A 15,914-nucleotide genomic window follows, 5' to 3' on the forward strand; every position below is an offset into this window, starting at 1 on the left:
GGCTCAGAAGGCAGCTACCCGCACGTGTTTTGCTTAACCGCAAGTATGGATTGTTGAGATGTGCCTCGCGCAGCTCCCCAAAAGTGTTTGTCATCCGAAGGCCGTGACACCCGCCGTGGTGGCTCAGTGGTTAGTGCGCTCGGCTACTGATCCGGAGTTCCCGAGTTCGAACCCGACCGTGGCGGCGGCGTTTTTATGCAGGAAAAAGGCTAAGGCGCCCGTGTGCTGTGCGATATCAGTGCACGGTAAAGATCCCCAGGTGGTCGAAATTGTTCCACAGCCCTACACTACGGCACCTCTTACTTCCTTACTCAGATTAAAGGATGGCGTCCGTACAGGGTGCGTGTACACCAGCACTTAAGCCCAGCAGACAAAGCCCAGCGGGTCTCATTCTGTCGTTCAGAGCAGCAGAGACTGGCAGCAGATCCTGGACGCCTCGATTTTTTGATGTTCAGCGACGAGGCTGTTTTTCACCTGGACGGTCAAGTAAACCGGCAGTGCACACGTTTCTGGTCGAAAAACAACCCGCATTTCACTCACACCAGGGCCGTGAACTCGCCACGGACTGTTGTCTGTTGCGCAATTTGGCGAGAGGGAGTGGTCGGCCCGTTCTTCTTTGAGGACACTGTGACTGCTGACTCTTATCTGCGCCTGTTGAAGGAACGATTTCTGCCGGAGCTGGTGGAGTACCACATGCAGCAGCAGCTATGCATCTTCCAGCAAGATGGCGCCTCTGCTCACTACGCAAGCAAAGTTAGATAATGGCTCAATGAAGAATTTCCTGGCCGGTGGATGGGGCGTGGGTCGCCCAATATGTCTTGGCCACCGCGATAGCCAGGCTTGACGCCGTGCGATTTTTTCGTGTGGGGATACATAAAATCGCGCGTCTACAGGGCTGGACGCCGTCACAGTGTTGAGCGTCTTCAGGATCATATAAAAAAAGAATTCGACACGATAAGCGACGACATGAGAGCTTCAGTGTTCAGCGAATACGCTCACAGGTTGCTGCGTTGCATAGACGCTGCAGGAGGCCACTTTGAGGATTGATTGCTTTGCAGACTGAACGTCTTTTACTTGCCAGCTTTCCAACCAATGCAGCTGCAAGGGTGAGTCGGTGGCAGATCATTCTTAAAACAGTTCAGAAAGATACGGACACATGGACGGAACGTACACACGAGCGTACGGCGTGTACTGGCAATAAATTAGTATTGTTTCTTTCAACAGCTGACACCATTCCCTTCCGACGACGGAGCGTCCTGCGAGAAAAGAGCCGTTTTAATAGGGCAAATGATGAGATACGCTTGGAATTGGTTTGTTTTTTAGTGCTATAATTAGAAAATACTTCATCATCATCACCATCATCAGCCTTACTACACCCACTGCAGGGCAAAGGGCTCTCCCATGTCTCTCCAATTAACCCTATCATTTGCCAGCTGCATCCACCCTTTGCCTGCAAACTTCTTAATCTCATCCGCCCACCCAACCTTCTGCCGCCCCCTGCTACGCTTACTTTCTCTTGGAATCCACTCCGTTACCCTTAAGGACCAGCGGTTATCTTGCCTTCGCATTACATGCCCTGCCCAAGCCCATTTCTTTCTCTTGATTTCGACTAGGATGTCATTAACCCGTGTTTGTTCCCTCACCCAGTCTGCCCGCTTCCGATCTCTTAACGTTACACCTATCATTTTTATTTCCATGGCTCGCTGCGTTGTCCTTAACTTAAGCTGAACTCTTTTCGTTTGCCTCCACGTTTCTGCCCCGTAGGTGAGTACCGGTAAGATTATGCTGTTGTACACTTTCCTCTTGAGGGAAATTGGTAAACTGCCACTCATGATCTGCGAGAGTTTGCCATATGCGCTCCACCCCATTCTTATCCTTCTAGTTATCTCCCTCTCATGATCCGGATCAGCTGACACTACCTGCCCTAAGTAGACGTATTCCGTCACAGTTTCTAGGCTCTCGCTGCCAATTGTGAACTGTTGTTCTCTTGCTAGGCTGTTGAACGTTACCTTGGTTTTCTGCATGTTAATATTTAGACCCATCGATCTGCTCTGCCTGTCTAACTCATTGATCATGATTTGCAGTTCACCTCCTGAGTGACTCAGCAAGGCAATGTCATCAGCAAATCGCAGATTATTTAGGTATTCTCCATTTATTCTTATTCCCAACTGTTCCCAATTCAGGCCTCGAAATACCTCCTGTAAACATGCAGTGAACAGCATTGGCAAGATTGTGTCTCCTTGCCTGACGCCCTTCCTTATTGGAATTTTATTGCTGACTTTATGGAGGACTATAGTAGCCTATAGTAGCTGTGCAGTTGCTATATATATCTTCCAGTATTTTGACATGAGGCTCTTCTACCCCCTGATTACGCAATGCCTGTATGACTGCTGAGGTTTCAACTGAGTCGAATGCTTTCTCGTAATCAATGAAAGCTATATATAGAGGTTGGTTATATTCGGCGCATTTCTCTATCACCTGATTGATAGTGTGAATATGATCTATTGTGGAGTATCCTTTACGAAAGCCTGCCTGATCATTTGGTTGATTAAAGTCTAACGTTGCCCTGACTCTATTAGCGATTACCTTAGTAAATACTTTGTAGGCAACGGATAGTAAGCTGATCGGCCTGTAATTTTTCAAGTCCTTCGCGTCTCCCTTTTTATGGATTAAGATAATGTTTGCATTCTTCCAAGCTTCTGGTACAGTCGAGGTCATAAGGCATTGCGTATACAGGGAGGCTAGTTTTTCTAGCACGATGTCCCCTCCATCCTTCAACAGATCTGCTGTTACCTGATCCTCCCCAGCTGCTTTTCCCCTTTTCATTGCTTCTAAGGCTTTCGTTACTTCATCTTTCGTTACTGGCGGGATGACGCATTGCTGTGCACTGCTGTCTTTCTCATTAACGCTCTGATTACATTGGCTACTGTACAGGTCTGTGTAGAACTCTTTGGCTACGTTAACTATCTTATTCATATTGCTAATGACATTGCCCTGCTTGTCTCTTAATGCATACATCTGGTTTTTACCTGTGCCTAGTTTCCTCTTCACTGTTTTTAGGCTACCTCCATTCTTTATAGCATGCTCGATTCTCTCCATATTAAACTTCCTTATGTCGGCTACCTTGCGATTATTTATTAACTTTGATAGCTCCGTTAGTTCTATTCTATCGGTAGGGTTAGATGCCCTCATGTTTTGGCGCTTCTTAATCAGATCTTTCGAGAAAGCTTCCCGGTATCCTTTCGAACTGTCCTACCGCCTACTTCTACTGCGCACTCCGTAATTATTGATGTCAGATTATCGTGCATTGAATGAACATCAAGATCATCTTCCTCAGTTAAAGCCGAATATCTGTTTTGCAGCGCTATCCTAAACTCCTGTGCTTTCCCTCCTACGGCTAACTCGTCAATGGTCTTCTTATTCACTAGCTTCTTCCGTTCCCTCTTCAAGTCTAAGCTAATTCTAGACCTTACCATTCTGTGGTCGCTACAACGCACCTTTCCGAGGACGGCCACATCCTGAATGATGCCAGGTTTAGCGCATAGTATGAAGTCGATTTCATTTTTAATCTCACCATTGGGGCTCTTTCAGGTCCACTTCCTGTTTTCTCGTTTGCGGAAGAAGGTATTCATGATCCGTAAATTATTTCTATCCGCGAATTCGACTAATAACTCTCCCCTGCTATTTCTAGAGCCTACCCCATAGTCACCTACCGCGTGGTCGTCAGCCTGCTTCTTGCCCACCTTCGCATTGAAGTCGCCCATCAGTACAGTGTACTGCGATTTTACTTTATTCATTGCCAATTCTACGTCCTCATAGAAACTTTCAACGGGCTGGTCATCATGGCTGGATGTGGATGCGTAGGCCTGCACCACTTTCAGCTTGTACCTCCTATTCAGCCTAATTACTATAGCTGCTACCCTCTCGTTAATACTGTAGAACTCCTCTATGTTGCCAGCTATATCCTTATTAATGAGGAATCCCACACCTAGTTCTCGACTATCCTCTAACCCGCGATAGCACAGTGTGTGTCCGTCCTTTAGTACTGTTTACGCCTCACCTGTCCTCCTAACTTCGCTAAACACTATCACATCCCATTTAATTCCGGCTAGTTCCTCAAACAGCACTGCTAGGCTGTCCTCACTAGCTAAAGTTCTAGCGTTAAACGTTGCCAGGTTCAGATTCCAATGGCGGCCTGTCCTGACGCAGCGATGGCGTAGAGGTAGAACATCCGCCTCGCGTGCAAGAGGACCGGGGTTCAAATCCTGGTGCCGCGCAATTCTCCACCGGGTTAAAAAAAAAAATCCGCATGTCGATGGAATTGCATAACCAGTCCTGGAGTGCGGCCTGATCTCGGTAAGCAGAACCGAACGCACTCTCTCACCAGAGCAGGATTTGGCCACCCTGGTGTAGTACTTGGCCACAACCTTCTATGATTAAACCAATTTGAAAATACTTAAGATGATTGATTGATTGTAAAACATTTTATTCGCCGGGAAGAGCTTGGCAAGAGGTCGCGTTAAGTGGTCGAGAGTACATAGCCCTCGACGACTTTGTCAGCCCACTCCACCGCCAAAACTTGCGTTCTGGGGTCAGAGCTAGCCAGCACGGTCTCCCACCGCTCGAGAGAAGGAGCTGTAACTAGATCACCCGGAGGTGGCTCTATTTTGCAGTCCCACAGGATGTGATCGTAGGTAGCACGTTGGCCACAGTGTTTGCAGTTTGGGTTGTAAAGATCTGGATAAATGTGCGCGAGGAGTGATGGGGTGCGTATCGATCTCGTCTGTAGACGACGCCACGTAACCTCTTTTTCTTTAGTAAGTCTTTTGTCTGGAGGGGAGAAAATTCTCCTCTCTAGTTTAAAATGATTGGTGACATCATGATATGTGATCATTGAGTCCTTCGTGAAATTCAGGGAGCCAGACTCATCCACTGCCCGGTCGACAAAACCTCGGGATTTATTGTGGGCTGCCTCGTTCCCCGGATTCCCCGAATGGGCTGGGACCCATATCAATTCGGAATAATTTGGTGAGAATTTGGTTGCGTTAAGGATTCTAAGGGAGGTGTTTGTAATTCGCCCTTTAGCGAAATTATTGATACCCATTTTGGAATCGCTGAGGATGATGCTCCCTTGGGTATGTGCTAGGGCGAGGGCTATAGCCGCCTATTCTGCCGTTTCAGAGGATTTCGTTTTGATTGTCGCCGAGACGATGTGGTCACCATTCTCGTTCACAACCACAACTGCAAAGGCATTGGTATTTTTGTATTCTGCCGCATCTACATAAAGTGTTGCAGCGCACTGTCTGTATTTCTTATGTAAGGCTTTGGCTCGTGCTTGTCTTCTACCCTCATGGTGTAAGGGGTGCATGTTTTTGGGGAGTGGTTTGATTAGTAGGGCCGTCCTATAGGCGTGGGGTAAGTCTACTTTAGCATCGTTATTCGTAGGTTGAAAGTTAATTCCGAGCCTGGTAAGAATACTCCTGCCAGTTCTGGAATTGGCTAATCGCGCTGTTTGAGCCATTAAATGGGCTTCTTTCAGTTCATTGTAGGTGTTATGTATTCCTAACCTCATAAGCCTTTCGGTTGAGGCATTTAGTAGGAGTCCTAACGCAGCCTTATAGGCCTGCCGTATCATGCTATCCAATTTGTCCTTTTCTGCTTTCGAAAATTTCAGATAAGGGGTGGCATAGAGTATCCTGCTCAGCGCAAAGGCCTGCACTAGGCGGCATAAATCTCTTTCCCTCACCCCTTGTCTGCGGTTAGCTATGCGGCGGAGTAATCCGGCCGTCGCTTCTACCGTGCGTTTTAGCTTAGTGAGTGTGTCAGTATTTTTTCCATTTGTTTGTAAATACAACCCCAGTATTCTCATGGTCTGTACCTCTTTGACAGATCGTCCATTAACATAGACGTTTATTTGCGGGGGGGGGGATGTCGTGGTACGCCTACCTCTTTGTTTACGACGGATCACGAAGAGTTCAGATTTTTGCTCAGAACAAGTGAGGCCGGAATCCCATGCGCATGCCTCGATGATGTCCACTGCTGCTTGGAGTGTGTCTTCTATGTAGCCTTCGCATCCTTTGGTTACCCAAAGTGTGATGTCATCTGCATAGAACGTGTGATGTAGGTCTGGTATTTGTGCCAGTTTGGGGGGAATTTTGATGAGGGAGAGGTTAAAAAGGAAAGGGGACAGGACGGAGCCCTGTGTTGTTCCTTTACTTCCTAGTTTGATTGGGGCGGACTCTGTTGTTCCGACCGTTATCACTGCTGTTCTGTTAGTGAGGAAGGATCGGATGTAGTTGTACGTCCTTTCTCCGGGGTTGATTTCTGACAAGTTTGTCAAGATGGCTTTGTGGGTGACGTTGTCGAAAGCTTTAACAAGGTCTAAACCCAATATTGCTTTCGTTCCTGTTCCCTCGTCAGCTTCAATTATGTCCTTGTTAAGCTGCAAGAGAATGTCCTGGGTAGATAGTTGGGCCCTGAATCCTAACATTGTTTCAGGTAGGAGGTTCATGTCCTCCGCATAGTTCTGGAGCCTATTGAGGATGACATGCTCCATGAGTTTGCCTAGGCATGATGTTAATGAAATTGGGCGTAGATTCTCAGTGCTGAGTTTCTTACCCGCTTTAGGAATAAACGTGATTTTCGCGTGTTTCCACTCTGGTGGTATGTTGCCTACATGCCAGTATTTGTTCATAAGGTCTGTAACCGCCGCGATCGACGTTGCGTCTAAGTTCCTGAGAGTCTTATTTGTTACTTTGTCTGGTCCTGCCGTAGATGTTGTCCGCAGTTTTCCAATTGCGTACCAGACCTCTGCGTCTGTGATGTCTGCGTCTAAATTTGGATTAGGAGTCCCCCGGTAGTCTGGTCGTGTGGTACTATCATCCGTGTTTAGATAACGTTCTGCTAGCTCTTTGATTAGGTCTTCAGTTGTACCCTCATATTTATGTATGAGTCTGTACAGTTGACTTTGTTGCACGGGACGTGTTTGTTCTGGATCGAGCAGGTGTCTTAGAAGATGCCATGTCTTCTTATTTCCGAGCTGTCCATTGACGCTTTCGCATATTTGGTTCCATTGTTGTGTTTGGAGAGTAAGTGTATGTTCCTCGATTCGCCTCTCGATTTCAGCGATCTTTTTGCGTAGTCGCTTGTTGTGTTTTTGCTGCTTCCAGCGTTTTTGGAGGCCTTTTTGTGCCTGCCACAGGTGTAACAGTTTTGAGTCTGCAATCTGCTCCTCCTTCTCAACTGGCACCACAACGCTAGTGGAGCTGACATCCTCATTCAGGGAGATAACGCAGTCGCTAAGGTTAGAGATCTCCTTTGGAGCTGTTTTGTCGCGAAGTTGCCTGAACTTGTCCCAATCCGTGGTTCGTATTTCTTTTGCTTTGTTTTTAAGTTTTGTCGTGGGGAAGGTGATGCTAAGGATGAAGTGATCACTACCAAGGTTTTGCCCGGTGTTGACCCACTTTGCGTCCTTGACGTTTTTAGAGAGGGATAAGTCTGGAGATGTGTCTACACATACACTGTTACCCATGCGTGTGTGGTCGCTCGGGTTGTTTAGCGTCGTGAGCCCTAGTGACTGTATGATTTACCAGAGCAGGTTCCCTTTCGGAGTTGCTTTGGTATATCCCCATGCTGGGTGTTGAGCGTTGAAGTCTCCCACAATTAACAGTTGAGCCCTAGCAGCCAGCTTTACTGTGTTTATCAACAAGTGTGGGAGTCCATTGCCTTTGTTTCTGGGAGGGTTGTATACATTAAGGATGAAGAGATTTTAGCCTCCTTTTTGCCTTGGTACAATTTCAAGTAGGGTGTAATCTTCTTCCGAATCATTTATAAAATGTTGAATTGCGGTGATATTTATATGCACCAGAGTGGCTGTGAAGGAGCCGGCTGCGTTACTAGTATCATAATGAGGTGGCAGATATGCTTTATAGCCTGGCAGTGTAGCCCTGCCGCTAGCTTCTTGCAATGCAATCACGTCTGGGGTTGGAACAGATGAAGCAAATGCCGAACGGCATATTCAAACGGCCCGCGCTCCTTGCAACGCTCGCCACGGCGGCCTTGTCGTGACGCTTTCCGCTGCCGAAAACAGATGGCGCCACTGCCGGTTCTCAGCGAAAAAGCGTCGTCTGCGGGTTCAGGTGTCCAACGATATATGAGACAGATACTGCGCCATTTCCTTCCCCCCCCCCAAAAAAAAACAATCGCCGATCTCTCGTAGACGCTTACGTTTTCGCATCATGTGCACCTGAACTAAGTAAGTACCATTGTCAAACTTGCTACGATACAAAAGTTACCATAATACGCAAGCTCTGTGTGCAGTTTCACCCCAAAAGAGCAAGCGGTTGAGGCGGAAAAATTTTTGAATGTGTCAGCGATAAAAACGCACAGCACTGTATAAGACATACGGCGCCATTTCCTTTCCCCCAAAAACCAATTGTTATTATTATTATTATTATCCCAGGCGGAGGAGACGTTGGTTGGCTGTTGCAATGGGTAGGTCGAGAGCTCTAATAGATTCTGCGGAGAATCACTTCGAGAGCTTTCTCGTAGCATTTGCAGCCGAATACAGGATTCGGCTGGTTACGAATGCATTGGCCAGCCGCCGGGCGTCTTTGCATCGCAGCCCCCCCCCCCCTCGGCGTTTGTTTGATACCCGGCGGACCATTCGGCCCACCTGATCTTCCACCTTGTGGAGATTTTTCAGCGTGGTGTCAATCTTGCGGTTCCTCTATATGTAGTGTCCCAATACTCTGATTTCCTCGTGTTCAAGTATCGGGCCGCTAAGCATGGAGAGGGCATTTTTGGTTGTGCACTTTGGATTGGGGCGTTTGTGCACGAATTCCGATTTTCTCGCGGAGCAATCAAGGCCGCAGCGGCGTGCATAATCGTCCACAATATCCGCCGCTTGCTGCAGGTTGGCCTCGATTTCTCCAACCAATCCGTGCGTTGCCCAGAGGGGGATGTCGTCTGCGTACAGGGCATGCTACACACCAGCGACTTTACCCACCAGGGTAGGGTGCATCATCATGCCCATATTGAGGACAAGAGGCGAGAGGACTGCCACATGTGGAGTCCCTCGCGTATCAAGTTGATGCGAGCCATTTTCAGTCTTGGAGGCGGATATATGAATGCCGATCTGTGAGGAATTGCTTAACGTATTGGAATGTGTTGCACTCACAGTCCACTTGGAACAGGTGGAAGAGGATGATATGCGTCACATTGTCGAAAGCACCCCGCAAGCCCAGTACGAGGACCACCTTGTCGTCGCTAGGGTGCTCGACAGGATCAAGAATCTGTCTATGAAGTTGCAGCAGCTCATCTTGTGCGGACCGGTGCAGGCGGAACCCATACGTGGTGTCTGCAAAGGCGTTGGGCTTTTCTAGGTCGGTGGACAGTCTTTCACGGATCATGGCCTCCACAACTTCCCCACACAAGTGAAAGAGATGAGCCGGAGGTTGTCGGTGTTGAGAGCTTTGCCTAGTTTAGGTATGAATGTGACGAGAGCAGTCTTCCAATCCACCGGGAAGGCGTACCTCTCGTCCAGATGGTAGTGAAATATGCGAGCAGCCGCTCGTAGGCCGGTTCGTGGAGGTTAGCGAGAAGTTTCACCGTCACCTTGTCCCTGCTCGGGGCTGTCCGTCGTTTCATTTTGGCCAGGGCCGCTTTGAGGTCGTGAAACTGGAACGTTTGATCCAGCTCTGCGTTCTCAGAACCTGCATACGAGTACGCCAGACCACGCGAATCCTGATCTGTATACAGATATTTATCTCGAAGCGCGTCAGCCAGTTTGGCTGTGTCTTCGTTGAAGGTGTGAATTGTTCGTTGCAGATGTTTTTGGGTTTCGGTGCGGGTTTGGGTCGGACCAATGCACGTTCTCCGGTTCGACATTTGTCGAGCAGCGGTCTACAAAGTTCGAGTCGGCAGTTGGGCCGCGTATCTGCCGCTTGTTGGGTGAGTCCCGCGAAGCGGATTTTGAGTTGCCGATTATGCTTCGGCCGGCGTCATCACGGACGAGGCTGTAATGGGCCTCTCAGAGGTGAAGAAGGTGGTTCTCTACCGCCTGGTTCTCCTCAGAGAGCTGAACGTGCTGTTCGGTAATCTTTGAGTTGGCAGATGAGGTGTTGTGACCAGGTAGCGTAACGTTGATCCACTATAGGGGTAGGGTAAGTGTAGTTTGATCTGAATTTGGGCCAGTCAGGAAGGGTTGCTTTATTGCGAGGTCCTAGGGGTTTGGTGCGGATTGTGGCCGCAAGAATGCAGTGGTCGCTGCCCAAGGTTTCCTCGCTGTTGTGCCTTCTGCATATCTAATACTTTTGGCAAAGGTGAGATCTCGGCACGTGTCGCGTGCCACGGGGCTCCCAATGCGAGTGCGCTGTGCAGGGCCCATGGGAGAGTAAGGCCCAACGTTGACGCAAGTTCCGACAGTTTGCGTCCTCGTTTTTCTTCACGTATGTACCCCCCTAAGGGGCTGGATCATTAAAGTCCCCAATGATTATGAGCGGGTCCCTGTTCGCCGCCTTTACGCGCGATTGAATAAGTCTACAAGTGTGACGCTTGGAAGTTTGGGAGAGCTGTAAAGGTTGAGTACGTGTGATGGGGGGTCCTGTTTGAATAGCGGAAGGACCGTCACCATCACATACGAGAAAATCGCTTTGTAATCCAGGTCCACGGAGGAGGCCGTATAATTTTATGTACGCAGAGGCAGCTCTGCGCATCCTGCTGATATACTGAGTAATTTTTTAGAGTGGCTGCGTCCCCTGCTCTTGGAAGGCCACGACAGCAGGAAGAGTTAGGAACGTTGCTAGGAAAAGCCGGCCGTCGGCCCGCTTAGTGCGGGCCTTGAAACCTTTGCAGCTCCAATGTAAAGTTTGTACGAGGGCCGAATTGCTGCGTGAGTACCATCGCGGTTCAGGAGTACCCGCCATGATTATAACTAGATTTTATGCTTACTAGGAAGGGGCCTACCTCTGACTCGGGTGCCCCAATGACAGCAGGTTCCGTCACGCTGGGCAGGTTGAGGGCAGGCTCCTGTTCCTTATGTGCGACTTTTGGTCTACCAGCCTTAATATTGTGGCTCCTTATACGATTGAGTGGGCCAGTGCACCTGGTAGTTAGAGTTTGCTTGGTCATGTGTGCGCCTATAAAGGTCAGAATTATGTCTAGAGCCGCCATGATGGTGGCTTTGATTTGATTTGAATTTCTAAGGCGCAGGATGCGGAGTTCATCTGGGGCTCCAGTGCGGGAGCCCTCGCCTCAAGCGCACACTGCACCGTTGCAGTCTGCGCGTTCGCCGGTGTGTCGTTGTGCATTTCCTCCGCTGCGGGGGGAGTGGGCCTCAAGCAGAAAAATTTTTGGCGCGCCTCAGTCAGGGCAAGACGCTTCTGTAGGCTAGTGATTTCGTCTTTGAAGGTGGAACTTTCGGCTTGCTCGGCCGCTTTCATCGACGGTTTGGAACGGGGGGTGGATGAGGAGGATCTGCCCTGCTCTTGCCGCTCACCTGGGATCCATGGATCATGGTTCCGCCCACGTCCGCGAAGACCCTGGTGGGGGAGCACCCGTTCGTTTCTCCACGTCGGCTCGGGGTGGCGGCGGTACTGTCTGAAGCAACTCCGTCTTACCTGTAGATGGACCGCCTGGCTTGTTCGGGGGCTGGACAGCTGGCTCCCTTGTCGTTCGTTTGGCGGGGCCGCTGTTTCCGACATTTACGGTGGCCCTTCATTGGCCTCGGTGCCTGCTCCGGGCGCAGGGGCTGAGGGTTTGGTACTTTGCAACGCACGCGCTGGCCCTCGTAGGATGGGCTCCACCGCACAGAGAGCATTTCGGAACACACTCGTGAGGGACCCGTACCGCCTCAGCGAGCTGGGCTTGCTGGCCGCACACTCCAACTGTGTCCGGTCTTGGGCCGGGGCAGGAGTCCATGCGGTGACCGACAACACCGCAATGACCGCAGGCCGGGATGGTGCGCTGATATTCATGGACATGAACGAGCATCAACTCGTAGTGGACGTAGCGCGGCTTCTGCTTCCCGGAAAAGGTGATTTGCGCTTAATTCAACGTCCCGAACTTATGTACCTCCAGAATTTCGCCATGGCGCCACTAGAGAGTTCAGCGGAGGGATTCCGCTGTGTCTGAGTTGCGTACGGTGATTACGCCGCAGCAGACGTTGCCTCCGCTTGCCCCAGGTGGCCCGTAAGTGGCACTATATTATTCTGTATACTGGTGTCGAAGTTCCCGATAATCTTGTCTGCAATTTCGACTTTTGTGTTTGGATGAGAATCAAGTTCTGCTCCCGTACCGGGAGAACTGTGTTGAATTGCGAGGAGTGCGGTCCGAGGTAGACTATGAACGCCGGCCCATATCCGTTCTCCTGAAATACCTCGTGCAAGGATAGTCGAGTTCTCGGTTTGATGACAACCGCTAAGTCTTCGGGTGCCGGTTTGGGTAATGACCGAGGCATCCGCGTCGTAAGAGGGCGGTCTGTGCGGCCCGCTGTGCGTTGAGAGGACGCCGGCGATTTGGAGGACCGAGCGCCGGCGGCGGGAGCGGCAGGGGAGGCCGCGTCGACGGACGCCGTTGTTAGGGCATAGCCCTGCGCTCGGCGACCTAACGCGGCAGCGAGCGCGGCGCTCTTGAAGCTTACTGCTATCGGCTCCCTCACATTCTGGGGATGAACGGTGCCATCGCCTCCGGGTCATATCCCTGGCGGGCTGCAAGGCCATATCGTCGCAGAGCTGGAGGGGCTCCGCCGCCCAGCGTGGTCGAAACTTCGTAAAAGGGTGATCCCAACTCTTAAAAAGTTATCGCTGATCCCCCGTGACATCCGGCGCACGGTGGTGCCGGTCTTGTTGGCCTGGGGTGGAAAAAATCCGCGGCTCCAGCACACAATCGGCAGAGCCGATGCGCACCTGCTGAACGCTCCCCAGGAACTTTTCCACTCGCGCGCGCTGCAGCAATAGGCCGCAGCGCTCATTGGGTGACCTACCACTCGCGATCAACCATTAACTGCCAGGGAAAACGCGCTGCCTAGCCAGAGTGCGGAATGCACTCAACTTTAGAGACGCCAATTCGCCTCTACATGCCCCATACACCACAGCTATCGCTCTCTATCTACGTTCAGCAGTAAACTCGCAGTGTGTCACCTAATCTGTTTTTTTTTGGTCAATAGCGAAGTGGGTGTCCCGGCTGGCACCCGTTGTGGTGGGTAAGTGGTGAGAGCTCTCGGCTACTGATGCGGAGCTCCCAGTTTTGCCTGCATTTCTGTGGAGGGGAAACGCAAAGGAGCCTGTTTGTTGTGCAGTGTCAGTGCACGTTAAAGACCTTCAGGTGGCCGAAATTTTTCCGGAGCCCTCCACTACGGCACCTCTTTCTTCCTTTATCCCTTCCCTTAGGGCACGGTTCAGATGTCCCTCGAGATGTGATGCGGATACTGCGCTATTTCCTTTCATCAAAAACCAGTTTCCTTATTTTTCTGCCCGGTGAGAACGTGTTGCGCGACCGCAGTAATGACGAACTGCTTGCTGACATATCATCTTTCATTGTTCATAGGCTCGATATGGCTGGTCGTAGAGGTGGTGGGTTTCTCGTGCTTACAAAATCGGGTTCACCTTCCCTCCCTCTTGATATAGGCGATCACCGTGAAATCCTGTGTGTAAATTTTTCGCCTCCCGCAAGCAAAAATATACTGACTGCCCGGTACCGCCCACCGGATTGTGATACCTCTTTTACCCGCGATCTGCACTAGGTCCCTCTTGAATTTAATTTTCGCCTTCCCCCCACCGATTATAAAATTTGTGGCAATTTTAGCTTTCCTGATGTTGATTGGACCAGCTTATCTGCATCCTCCTGCCCCTCCAAAGAATTTATTGACCTGTCTGTGATGCTTAACATGCCAAAACAGTCAGCATGCCAACTCGCAATTATCACAAACTGAATTCATTTTTTTCCACCGATGCATATTTGATACAGTCAGTGCAAATGGTCAGTGGTGTGAGCGATCACAAAATGCTGTTATCCGACTTTTCTTTCCCCACCCCTGTTCGAACACCATCCATCAAATATATACGAGACTGCAAACCGGCAGGCATTTTGGTTTCAACAAACAGAAATATTTTATTCCTTTCGCGAATCTCGCACTTTAAAATCTGTGAACAAAAACTGATTTTATATGCACAAACTTTTATCTCTAATTAAGAAGTAGGTTCCTCTCGTTTCTTTCGTGGCAATACTGGAAAACACTGGTATTCAAACGCTTTGAGAAAGCTATCTCGAAAGAAAAAAATGCCTTTTTCTTGCATCTAGGACATCACATTCTGAACTTAAATGGAAAAAATGCTTTACTTGCCTGAGGCAGTACACAAAACTTTTGAGACGCTCAAAGAAAAAGTTTCATCAGCAGGACCTACTCTGCATCCTCCGTGCCAACCCCCAAAAATTTTAGAATATATTTACTCCTCGCGAAGTAAAATCCACAAAATTTCCTTATTTAATTTGGACAGGTCCCCTGTGCCGACTGATCAGCGTTCCGATGTCATGAATTCATATTTTTATTCTATTTTCACATGTGTACCTGCCTTCAGCACACATACCCTGCCTCCTGTAAACATGTCCAGATGCCCCCCATTCATATCAGTTCTGAAGCAGTCGTAAAACTCATTTAGAACCTTAAACTCTCAAGAAGCCCTGGCCCCGACAATATCCCTGCAAAGGTACTTCAGTCCACTAATATTATTTCCAGCCTTATCTTAAAGATCATATCCACCCTGTCCTTGGCTAGCAGTTCGTTTCCGGATTACTGGAAAATAGGCAGTGTAGGCTCAGTGTTCTAATCTGGACACCGCTCCAATCCATCCAATCATCACTCTGTTTCATTAAATTGTCTGTAATATCTTGGAACACGTCATTTACTCCGAAGTTGCAAGCCACCTTGATAGTTTTTTAACGAGTCAGCATGGTTTCAATCCTGGCCTTTTATGCGAGACCCAACTTATTAAATTCACTTCTGACCTTCGCTTTAACCTTGACTAGTCTTTCCAGCATGGCGTCATTTTTCTCGATTTCTCCAAAGCATTCGATCACGTCCTCCACCAAAGAATAATTTTTAAATTGCCTGTGTATTATTTAAATGTCTGTGTATTGGTCCGCTGATTTTATCCTGAATTAACTGTTTCCTCACAAGCTACTTTCAATACACAGTCATCCAAGGGTATCATTCCGCCACTCACCAAGTAATCTCGGGCCGTGGCTTTTCCTAATCTTCGTAAATGACCCTTCTGGCATAGCATCATCCAGTAGTCTGTTCGCCGAACGCTGCATGCTATAGTGCCGCATTTCTTCTCACGTTCACCAGCTAACCCTTTAGAACGATTTACGCAGAATTGAAAATTGGTGCTCAGATTGGATGATGAAACAGAGCATAACTAAATGCAAATTCATGCACGTCTCACGTAAAGGTTCCAACATTTCCAATGCATATTCCCTCAACTCAACTATCATATCACAACTTGAGTCCAGGCGAAGTGCTGATTAGTTAACTAACATGGCATTAATGTGCATGTTACACGCTAGCTGCTGACACTTCAAGAACGCTGGGCTTCATTAGAAGGTCACTTTCACTATCACCCCATCCATTGGTAAACTTGCGTATGAAACTCTCATTCTCCCGAAGCTCGAATACGCATCGGCAATTTCGTCCCCTCATCAGGCGCACCTAGTTAACGAATTTGAATCCATACAGATACCCGCTGTCTGTTTTATGTTTTCAAATTATGACTTTCGCTACAGCATCAGCAGTATTAAGACATCTCTCGGTATCAGCCCACTAGCCCTTAGATGCATAATTTCCTGCCTTTGTCTGTTCCATAAACATTACCAGACTGCGCAAATCTCCATGATTCTGTACTGTAGTTCCACCAGTT

This window comes from Amblyomma americanum, chromosome 3 (genome assembly GCF_052857255.1).
Source record: "Amblyomma americanum isolate KBUSLIRL-KWMA chromosome 3, ASM5285725v1, whole genome shotgun sequence".
Lineage (NCBI taxonomy): Eukaryota > Metazoa > Arthropoda > Arachnida > Ixodida > Ixodidae > Amblyomma > Amblyomma americanum.